Genomic DNA, 9,094 nt, shown 5'->3' with positions numbered 1-9,094 from the left:
CAGATATCATTTGTTCACCTACAGAAGGGTGCTGGAAATCTGCTGCAGAATTGAATGAAAATATGAAGTAGAACAAAAAATCAGAAGGCAAACCGATCTCACAGCAGGTGATAATCAGGGTAAATCATTGTATGACTTGCTTTTACTCAGGTAATAATCATAGCAGACAATCCTTTATATTTCAGTTTGTTATATATTATTGTGCATACGTACCATGTCTGCTTCGATGTTTCATGCACTTTTTTTTTTCCTGTGAAAATCTGATGAATCTTGATAAAAAGACATTGACTCCCAGATTGGTGATTTGCATATCAAATTGAAGAAAGAAATGTAAAGGCTATGCCTGAAAATATAATGAAGGTGTTCCGCAAATATTCATGGCGTGGATCTTCACAGATCAATGTTTTGATTATAGTGCATGCTGCAGGCAGGTTCTGGAGGAATTTATGTTATCCGCAAATAACAACCGGGTGTGCTTGGGAATGCCACCATGAGTCTGGATGACAATGCGGCAACGTGAATACAAGTCGTCTGAACATTCCTAGATGTACTGGCTGTGTGATGTGTTTGATCGGGGAGGTGTTATAGAAGGAGACGAAACCGGAATATCCCCTATGTATCGATGCTCCATGGTGCGGAGACAGTTCGTGGAAGGTGTGCTAGTGGCGTCATCGACGTTTTGCTGTGTACAATCTGTACCTTTACAGGATGGTACATTTGCAGGTGCCTTCTGCAAGCCAATCAGTACAGAATTTCCAAATCCATCTGTCAAGTGACATGAGATTCTGTGAGTTTCCCTATCGCATGTAACTCAAAACTCACTTGGCGGCAGTGCTATTTAATATCTGCAATAATGTGTAGACACTGTGCCGTGCAGAGTATGAGCTCTATTTGATCATACAAGAATAGCATAGAGCACTGTATCTCTATCTCCAAACCGCCATAATTTTGTAAATTTCTTGCGATAAGAAATATCAAGATATAAGCTCTGAAAATGTATTTCTATTGTGACGTTGCGTCGTTTTATTCATGATAAAAAGGCAAGAATGAGATGCGATTAACACATATACGGTCTGCCTGCTGCATAAGGAACTTTACCTTACCGGAAGTGCACAAGTTCACACCGAAAGTGTAACTGTACTTGATCGCTGCATGTTGCGCATGGGCGTGTAGGGTCACCTCATTCATTTGCACATAGCGTACAGCCAGCGTATGGACCTGGCCGCTAGTGATAAAATGTTTACATTTATGTGTGATAGGGAGAATTCTATGCATTGTCGTCATACTACGGTATGCAGCTTCTACATTGGTTGGCCTGGATGGGGTTCATATAATACAAGAGGCATCACAGCCAAATAAGGCAGGATTATTTACATGCCAGTGGAGTAGTTTGTTATATTGTGGATGAATGGGTTGGCACATAACAACATCAGACCTTTTTTGTGTGTGTGTTTATATATTTTCCTTTTACATGCTCTTTTTTTTTTCTGGCATAAGGACTGACGAGTAACAAACAAAATATTCAAGGACTGGTAAAAATTATTATGTTTGGTTGGAGCCCCTTTGTACCTCTTCCAGGAATAACTACTTCACCAATGAAGGCAGAATCTCATGCATTGTGACTCTTTAGGACTCTAGCCTTTGATACAGCACCAAATAAATGAATGGATAAGTAAATAGATAGAACACAAACACAAACAAACAACCCCCCCCCCAAAAAAAAAAAAAAAAAAGGAGGAGAAATAGCAGAGAATGCCTATCTTTTTTTGATATGTGGCAATGTCCCAGGTGGCTATAAAATGAAGAGTGCACTTACCTGTTTGAGATTTTTATGCAGGTAGCACATTGTGTGTAATAATAAGGAGAGTACTATTGATGCAGACAAGAGCTAGCACATCTCTTCATAAAGGATTGTGTGGTTGGGGCAAATTTAACAATAAGTGCAATTATTTTCACAGCGAGGTGCAGGCATGTATGTGTGTGTGACGCACCCTTTTCCTGTGTGTCACTACATGTGTGTGGCAGTTACAGAAAAGCCGGGGGCTGTTCTGAATTGATTCTAATCTGGGAATATATCTATACAAAATCTGCAAGGACGAATGTTAATGATCTGAGTAACATTTACAGTGATTGTCAGAATGCTAGTGTTACTTTGTGAGCGTGCAAATGCACCATCATGTGGAACACATGTCAAAAGGAAATGCTGTCATCAGTCACTACATATGCATTTGTTTTCATTCAAGAAAACGTAAGATGTTTAAGTGTGCCTGTGCACACACTCAGTGGCCAGTAGAAAAGTATTGTGTATCCCCTGGGTCTGATGACATATTACAGAGCTGAACTACATAATTCAGAGAGTGGTGGTCTTCAACGGAGCCCATATAAGTAAGAAAGTTGATGGGCATTATATTCATAGTGCATCATCTTAAAGTATGTCATGTTTGACACTGTATATATTTCAAGTGTTTTCACATTCTAAAAGTGTTTTTGAATGTGGGCCACGAATGAGGACTTTGAAGAGAGAGAGAGCGAGAGAGAGAGAAGGTAGAGTGCATGCAACCTATGGTGTATGCAGAAAACACACTATATGTGACTTAAAAGTGTATTACATCTGCACTGTATTATTGAGGTCTTTCAGTGTGATGATTACTTCAAAGATTGTAGCTCTTGCTTAGCTTCCCGGTGTGATTATGGTTGAGAAAAGAAAAAAATCATTTCACCGTCACAACAGTGTTGTTAATCACAAGAAATTGTAGTTTTGTGTGATACGGGAGAAATGAATGTAAGGGTTAAATCATTACTTTTTCATGATTACTGTAAAATATAAATGTCAGCGGAAATGAGATGCTATTTGCTGGTGAATCCTCATGCCTTCCAGTGGATCGTAGGAAAATTACTCTTTTGTCAGTCTGTTTCATACTCTCAGAAGCCGGCGTACATAAAAAGGCATGCACGCGATCTGCATTGTAACATAATATCATCAAATGCACATTATATCATTACAGAATGTTTACTTGTGTAAGCACACATCACATCATACGTACATCCCTCCCATGATGCACACATATTAATCACGCACTGCAAACCTATAATGACAAGCTTGTTCAATTTGAACCAAAAAAAAAAAAAAAATGTGTATGCCTGCTTTTTCCTGCACTTGGTATTAACCTCATAATACCAGACTTATGCATTGGACCGTACATACTTGCTGGCTCGGGCATGCTTGTACCATTCACCACTTGTAGTAGTACTTTAGTAGTAGTGAGCCGCTTGGTGCCATTTGTTCGCACACAAATCAATCATAGAAAGTGGCAAAATCTGGTCTGCCATATTCTTGTGGGTTGAAAGGTTTCTCAATTTTGCCTGCGGCGGGACGTACATCAAATAGCTGTGCCAGGCTGGGTTGTGGAAATCAATTGAGGTTTAGAAGAGATGATTTGCTGGATTCAACTCTCTTATATGCAGATGTCTGTGCTTGTGATTCGTATACACAGGAATTCCATACCTGAGTTTTGTAAATGGCCAGTAATCTATGTGACTTTGCCGTGTGTAAGAATGTCTGACGATACTGTCTGATAATACTTCTTTGTATTTTCTCTAAAGTCACACTTTCCTTGCAACTCTAATCAAAGAAGAATCTGTTGCATCATACAGGTTTACATCATCAGAGACGGAGATAATCTATCTCTATTCCTTCTACTGAATTGAAAAAGAAAATAATCATGTTTCTTTCTGTGTGAAGGAGAGTCAAAAAGTATGATGCAAGCAACATTTTGGATCACTTTACCAAGGTGAATATTTTCCACTGGGCAAGTTTACTGAAATCATTGGGATGTTAAAAATTAATTTCAGTATTATTGAAGCGTTTTATGTTAATTAAGAGGATTAATTGCTGGAACACATTATCATTTCCCCTCTACAGCAGGAAATGCATTAATCTGCTAGTAATTATCATAGTCGGATGACATATTATGATTTTCGGAGGTCGCGCCAGAGAACTTTATCAACGAACTGTGCGCTGTTTGCCAAAGTACTTGTATTATAGCAGGACATACAGTCATGTATTCAGTTTCTACGTCTCCTTCTACGTATGTAATGGGCAGCGATTATAAACTTTTAAAAAATTCACCCCATTTTCCGTAGATGGTTGGTTTGATTCTGTTGTCAAGTGGTATTTTCTCTGTCATGCCTGGCTGATGCAAATAATCTGTTGGCATGAAATGATGATTATTCAATATTCATATTTATTCCAGCAGTAGGTGTATATATCTCATGGTGATCTGTACACTTCATTTATTGTTTGAATGTGGTCTAAGAATGAGTGAAATCTGTACCAGTAGTCAGATTTAAAATGGAGATGTCTTTTTTTTATCAAATGTTTACTCTTCATTCCAGCCATTCCATTCACTTTGTATATGTGTTCATGGTATTGTTGACATTTTTATATAATCCTAATGGTGCCTTATGCTTTATCTTTTTTTCTTTAATGGTATTCTTGACATGCTAATAATCCTAATGGTGCTTTATGCGTCAATTGGTGCACATGCTGGAGTGTTTTCTATGCCAACTGGCACAGATTTCTGGATGCAAATTGTAAATGAAATGAGATATACTTAACCCCTGTTGTGACACCGTGGCCTTCCCATTGGACTGAGGCATATTGCTGATACACGTGATGAGTGGGCTTGTAAGCTTTACACCTAGGTCAAGTTTGGATGGATTTCTGAGTGCTTATTAAAAAAGGCTTGGCAAATTTCACTACATGTACTACAACAAGAGCCTGGGCACACAAGGGGCAAAAAAAGAAAGAAAAGAATGGCACTCCTTACTCTCAAAATCTGCAGATCATTTGCACTTCATTCATGTGGCTCAGTACACGTAAACGAATAAAACTCTATGCATGTGCATTACATATGCGCCATATATGTGACTTGGTATTGTACAGTCAAACCTGTCTTAGCTAACACCTGTCTATAGTGGCCACCTGCTGTGTACAACCACTAAAACCAATTCCCTCCGAGAGAAAAAGCATGTTAAAGAACTTGTCTATGACAGCCATCTGTCTATAACAGCCACTTTTTTCATCTCCCTTGGGTGGCCGCTGTAGACAGGTTTGACTGTATTGTTCAAGCTGTTTTATGACTTTGCTTTCTATGGAGATACATTGAATATGCTAGTACTGAAAACAATGTATGTTGAACACATTATATGATGAGTATTCGGTAAACAGTGGCATTGTCATGAATACTTACTTTTTTGGTGTAAGTTTTTGTGTCTACCGTAATCTTTTGATTATGTTAAGCGTTATATTTATTTATCAAAAAGTGTGGTCTTATTTATCAAATGATGTGGTTAATTGTTACATATGAATAGGAAATGTTGCAATATTTTTGTTGTTTGTTTATTGTTCTGTCTCCATGTTTTGAGGAATGAATGAATACTTTAAATAGAATGCAGTCATTTACTTTACTCATAACAGGAATTTCTGAAGGTGATACTATGCTTCTGGCAATATATGCCTTTATTGATAATTGGTAGGTGCTCTAACACTGAACGTTTTGATACAATATGCATTTTGTTATTCGTACGTCCATCTTATTCATACTGAAGTAACAAATGCACAAGCTATCTAACTTGATGAGCTTCTTCCAGTAGGACTGTTGTTCTCTCGAGGAATCGGTGGATTGTCGCTCAGCAGCAGCACGCAACTATGCAGCGCACTGCGAGCACTGGCGCGCTGCGGTGTTAACAAGGATATCTTAGCAAACTTTTAGCAAACTTTTGATAAAACTATACCTGGAAAGATCAAAGGCTACCGTTTCCTACAGATGAGAAGGAACCATTGTAACATGAATCTCATTACAAGCTAAAATCATCTAGTTTCAGAATCTGCCCGAAGAAAATTGATAACATACTCCAGTAAAATTTGACGAGCCTTCAATTGTACACCAAGCCCTCGAAATCAGGAAATTTAGCGAAATTTCCATAGGGAAGATGAAAACATTGATATTTTAGTGCCAAAAGGGCTACTCTTTCCTCTCATAGAATAATATTGCAAATTTAGTATCATTGTACGCAAAACATTTTAAGATTTCAAAATCTGCCCGAAGGTTTTTGTAAAAAGTGACTTGCTTTGCATAATTTCAGTCAATTCATCAAAAAGTGCTAATTTTGATGTTCACTTCCCGTGTTAAACGACTTCGCATGGGGTGTGTGGAGCAGATGCGCGCAATTTTTCCATATGTAAATAGGCATCATATCAGCTAGACTATGGAGCTTCCAGCCTACAGCCAGTTATGGGTTCTCTGATCCCTTATAGCAGTGGGTACTGCATCCCAAACTGGTAATTGATTCAAATGAATTGTACTCTCATCATGGCTAGTACTCAAACGCTGAATAATCTGCGTTTATTTTTGACGAAGGGTGATTAGTCAATCAGTTGCCATTAAAAAAAAAAAAATACTTAATTCAAAGAATCATTAATTTGAATCAAAGAATGTTTTCTCACCTTTGAGAGAAAAATTTCAATATAGGTAGATTCCAATGATTTCTACATAATATGTTTTTCAGATATTTCGCATCTTTGCACCAAAAGCTACATTAAAAAGTGTACTTGCCATGCCTAGAGGTATGAAACCAACCAGAAAAAAAAAAAAAAAAAAAACCAACAACAACCTTCCCATTGGTAGTGACTGTACATCTCTTGGAAGTCGGTAGATTAGCTATGTGTTATGGTTTGGAATACCACACAACTTGAAAAGATTGAGACATCATGTGCCTTTGGAAAAAAAAAAAGTCCAAAACATTGTCATCCAGTGTACGTGTAGGCTGTCTAAATCTTTAGACTATCATAGTTTGAGAAAGCACTATTCCTCAAGACATAACACTCTTCAAATTACCTTGAGGGGGGAAACAAACTTCTCTCCTTACACTTTGCTATCAAAGTTTTGTTTTTTGTGTTTTTTAAGAAAGTTTTTTTTTTTTTTCTCCTCCTGTCTACCACATAGGTAAAGGGAATAATAGCTCTTAATTAAGATTTCAACACAATCTTTCCTTTTAGGTAATAATGAGAATCTATATTACTCCTGTCAAGTTTACCTTATCATCGGGCTCCGGAATAAGTGTTCTACAAATCTTTCTCAAAGCTACTATGATATACTTTGGAATGAATTATGTGTACCAATTTTGTTCAACTGAATAATCCTGGTGCTATACTATGACAACGAGTAACTCCAAGTGGTGGGCAGTGCCATATTAAAGTGGGATTTCAACTTCCACAGCCAATGGGTCAAAGGTCAAATGTTAAGAAGTGGCATCTGTCGTCTCTTGCTTGGAAGTTCATCCTCACTTGTAGAATCCTCCGTCATCATTTTTTCTCTTCTCTCCAGCAGAATTTGATTCACTTCACTACATCTTGCTGCATTAGATGAAAGTATTCAAGAATTGTAAAGCACAAGTCTGGAGACACGAATCATAGGGATTTATTTTATTTATTTATTTATTTTTTTGTGGACCAGATTTATCTTGTAGTTTGATTCCACTTGTTTTGTCTGGAAGCAGCATGTTTAGATATGCATAAACCCTGCCAGACTATAAGTTTTCCCCCCTCTCTTCTTAGTTATTCCGTAGTATGTACATTTCTTTGTATGATGGTCTATGCAAATTTCATTCAAGAATATGAACGAGAAATTCCGTCATCATGTCTTTCACAATTTGTCATTCTTATTTATTTCTGTCTGTAGAGGTACAGGTGGGTACACCCAAATTCACATATCTTTAAAGTACTGCACTATTTATTGATTGCGACATTTTGTGCAAAGTCATGCACTTAAAAGAAATTGAAGAACGATTTTACAATTCTGTCGAAAATGATGGTTACGTAAGGCTAGTTTTTCTACAAACAAGGCATATGCCACAAGTTGATAAGTGTATATCTTTTCATGCATTCTCGTTTTCCATTGTTGATTTTTCACTGTGCTGTGCAAATGTGGTGTTTATTTATGATTGTGTGGCTAGGAATTATGATAATCGATTTTGTTTTATGGCAAATGAATATCACAACATTGATGTTGTGGTCAAGGAGACAGAACAGCGAAAAAAACCTCTGAGCCTCTGTATCTCCCTAGCGTGTGACAGCTGCAATACAATGACATGGGAAGAGGGAAATATTGGATAAATATTTGTGATCTGGACCACCACCAAAGACTAATCATCTGACCCTCGATCTTACCACAATGGACCAATCCATAAAGATTCATCAAAATCTTTTCATTAAATTTTGTGAGTAATATTGCTGACAGAGACAGCAAACAAAGGCCGGTAAAAATGTAACCCCGGCACAGGTAAATGGAGAAATTATGATAACAGTAACAAAAATGTTAGTTATGATAAATACAGGGCAGTAAAATACAAGCAGTAGGTTACAATAGAGCTTTACTGACTTGAGGAGCATTCCATTGTAGCCTACATACATTCTTTTATGTATATATATCAGTGTTTTAAACAACATCCCCTCTATTATGCCCTATGTTCCATGGATTGACCCTGACAGTTGAAGATAGTAGATCCAAAGGGATTTTTTTTTTTAATGAAAATGATAGTGCATGTATACTAGTACTATGGATGATGGTAATACAATCTTTGTTTTATGCCACAAATAATGTGAACATCCGTATATGACTTTTTGCGGTGCTCCAGTGTACCAGTGTCTGGAGGCACTGAGGTATTTCCACTGTCTGCTTGTGGGCCAGTCATTGGATGCAAACCCACGTATGGTTCTTTTTGTGAGTACGCCCTCTACAGTTGGTTGCCATATTTTGGTTTTTCCTGTCTTGTTCTCTTCTTACGCTTAGTGGAAGAGGATGATTGTGTGAGGTCGTTAGGGTTTGTTTTTGTGTAGTGATATATGATTATCATTGTTTTCTTCAATCATAGTACCATGTTCTTTCATATTCAACAAGTAATTATATTTTGTTTGGCAATAATGATGGTGCAGTGTTACATAATGTGTATTGTAGATGGATGGTACACGTACATTTGCATTTAGGCTTCAATGTACAAGCTGTATCAAGGTTTCATCTCTTATTTGCAGGGC

This window comes from Diadema setosum, chromosome 13 (genome assembly GCF_964275005.1).
Source record: "Diadema setosum chromosome 13, eeDiaSeto1, whole genome shotgun sequence".
Taxonomy (NCBI): Eukaryota; Metazoa; Echinodermata; class Echinoidea; order Diadematoida; family Diadematidae; genus Diadema; species Diadema setosum.
The sequence above is the reverse complement of the archived record's forward strand: the minus strand, read 5'-3'. Positions refer to the sequence as shown.